This window comes from Humulus lupulus, chromosome 8 (genome assembly GCF_963169125.1).
Source record: "Humulus lupulus chromosome 8, drHumLupu1.1, whole genome shotgun sequence".
NCBI lineage: Eukaryota > Viridiplantae > Streptophyta > Magnoliopsida > Rosales > Cannabaceae > Humulus > Humulus lupulus.
Window position 1 is genome coordinate 10,280,758 of NC_084800.1, and position 3,479 is coordinate 10,284,236.

The window sequence follows — 3,479 nt, forward strand, 5'->3', positions numbered from 1 at the left end:
TTATAATGATAATCATTTGATAATGTTTACATATAATGCTGTGTTTTCTTGCTGGGTTTTGACTCATGGGTGCTATGTGGTGCAGGTAAAGGGAAAGAAAAGCTCACCCAGCCTTGAGTGAAGAGCTTAGGTGGCGATGTGTACATATGCGGCCGCTTGACCACCACGACCAAGGAGTTCTTAGAGGAACTAGGGGATTTACCCTATTTTTGCTGCTTAGGTCGGCGGGTTTGTAATTTTGGAACAATAATAACCTTTTTGAGTTGTAAATATCTTGTAAATGTTCTTGTGGGCCCATGAACAGTTTTATGTATTAAATAAAACATATCATTTCCTTTTTGCTGATTTTCACCTTAGCCTGTTAATAACACTTAGAACACATTTTTAACCAAAGGACTCGAGTAGCGGGTCAAATTTCCGGTTCACCATAACGGTTCTGGGGTAAACAGGGCGTTACAATTTTTTATTCGGGTTATTGTCATTTTTGAAGGTATGTCGTATTGTGGTCACTGTCGTTTTTACATTACATATAGTCATCGTTGTCCCAACTCTCCAATTTTCTTTGTACGACTTTGCGGAACTGATTCACACCTCTTTATTTTTTTCTGTTTTTGGTGAGACTAAGTTGTGATCAGCTTTGATAAAAAATATATAAATATATCAGATATAATAAAATAATTGTTCAAACTCGCACAAGTGTCATGCGCTCGCGCGTGTTGCATTTTGGTTACTAAATTCATTCCCAAATTTAACAAAATTTTGGGATATTTAGAGGAAAAAAAAGAAGCAAGTTTATGTAATTGCTTTACTTGAATAATAAAATATTTGATAATTCTATTGTGGGGAGTTATTTTTGCCCTAGTCGATAATTTACACATGGATAAATTATAATATAATTTTTTTATACGACATTGTACATTATAGTTATAACAGATATCATATTAATTTTTGATAAATTCTGAATAATTTACGGTGCCAAAATTATTGTTCAAACATTCAATTACATGTGTGTTTATTTTTTTTATTTGCATGCAACTCACTACTTTCAATTATATTTTTTAGTACTGTAAATTATTCGGAATTTCTAAAAAATTAGTGGGATGCTTATATTTTTATCCACGTGTCAAAATGAAAGACACAAAAACATTGAGAGTCTGTTACCTGATGATGACAAGATACCTTGCTTTGCGACCTTTATTTTGAAGAAGAAACAAGCAACTTGAAGCTAAAGTACCAACTTCAACATGAATTTAGAAAGTTGTTCCAAATTTAGTCAATTTATGCAGTGTGAGAATTCAGTTGGTCTTAAAATAAATAAAATTTAATATAATTAAGAGAAGGTTATTTTGTAGTTGAATTTAAAACGAATAGCAAAATGCATTAAATATTTTTTGAATAATGATATTTTATAATTAAATTACTATAGACCCTCCAAACAAAGATGTTGATAACTCAAGATTATGCACCAACTACTATAAATACATATATTTTTATTATAAAAAATATTACTAGTTTCATTTTTTTTTAATTTATTACTCATTGCATTTTTTTTATTAAAATTTGTATATATATTTTTTTCTATTCATAAAATACCTCTTAAAGCAGTACTAAAAAGCACATTTATCTCACTCTCACATCACACGCTTTGTGATGATACACGCGGGAAAATCTTTGGTTTTTTATTTTTATTTTATATTAATATCTTTTAAGCTATAGACAACATAATGAAAAAGACAACTAAAAATTGGGAATAAACTGTGCAAAATAAAATTTTCCAATTTTTACTACACAACAAGTTGATAACATAAAGAAGACAAGAAGGGAAAAGAAAAGAAAAATTGTCTTTATATTTGTCTAAGTCATACACCTATTCATTCAAGTGCATATTAAAAAAACCCATAAAGATAGGACAAAAGATACAACTATCAATTTGAATATAAGGAAGCAAACAACAAAATGGTTTGTAGCTAGTGATGAGTTCCCTTCCCACTTCTTTTGTTCTATGCGCCCACCCATTTGAAAAAACATAACAGAAAACAAATATAGAGTTATAGTTCTTTATTTTTGGTTGGTGGCTCTAAAGTTGCTCAATTCTTTAATTGTTATTAATAAAATTAAAATCTATAATTCTCTTTATTATTAAAATCATCATACATTAATATTTTAATAGTTAGAAATGGTAATTGCTGTAATTAATTAAGGGGCATGAATCCTGTCATGTTCTTTTTTAGACATGTATAGTTTATTCATGAATTTTAGTCAATGAATGAAGAAAAGGTATTTCTACACTTCTCTTTTTTCTCCACATCCTTTTTTTAAAAATAAACAATAATAAGTAAACTCTCATAAAATTTGTAAACTTCCTCTCACACAATAATAAATCATTTTTGAATCTACAATTTATTATTTAAAAAAATAAAGTATTTTTGGCACTCTCAATCAATAACAACTTTTTAAGAGAGAGAAATATACTTAAGCACATTTTTAAAGATTACAGCATTTAAAAAAATATCTAAAAAATAATAAGAAAATTAATGTGTAAGTGATGACTGAAATATTTTTAACAAATGTGCTAAAAATATATATTTTTTTAGCAAAATATATTTTTATTATTCTTTCTTATTTAATATGAACATTCACACCAGCTTACCAATAGTTACGGTCGTGAAGAAATTAAGGATATAAAATAAAGCCACTTATTTAGTAGGGTATTTGTATTTCAATATATGATACGCATTGTTAAATTTTCATCTATATTGATTTTGACTACACATATTAACATATGTGAGTCCTACAACAATAAATTATAATTTAAACTCAATATTTAAACAATCTCGAATGTAGTGTCAAATTGATGATACATTGCTAAAATATAGCTCACTTTACAAAAAAAATTGTTCCAATAATATAACAAAAGTTGTGCCAAATTTAGTACATGCTAAAAGTTAGACCAAATTTGTCAAACAAAATAACATGATGCATATTTTGCATTACCATAAATGCTACATTTTTTATTTACTTTTATGCAATTTTTATTATTTTAATATTATTTTTATCTATTTGCATTAAATACTATACTTTTTAACTTATTATTTTATTATTATCTTATACTATCACTAATAAAACATAAAGAAAAATGATTATTTTTTGTATATTTTTAATAAATATCAAATTAACATGAATAAAATATTAAATTTTATAACAGTTTTTATAATTATACATTGGAGTATAATATTAAAAATTATATTAAATATATAATATATTAACTTTTTGTGTCAAATATATTATACTATTTACATCTTCTATTCCAAATGATCTTAACAGTGTCCACAATTACCCTTTATTAGCAATGATAATGGGTTCCTTTTGGGTTCTCCTTTAGAGCATTTTTTTTTAGTAATGGTATTTATGTGCTCTTATAATTTAGTCTAATTAATTGTATTTATTAAAATTGGATGCATGTATCATTAGTCTTTTCC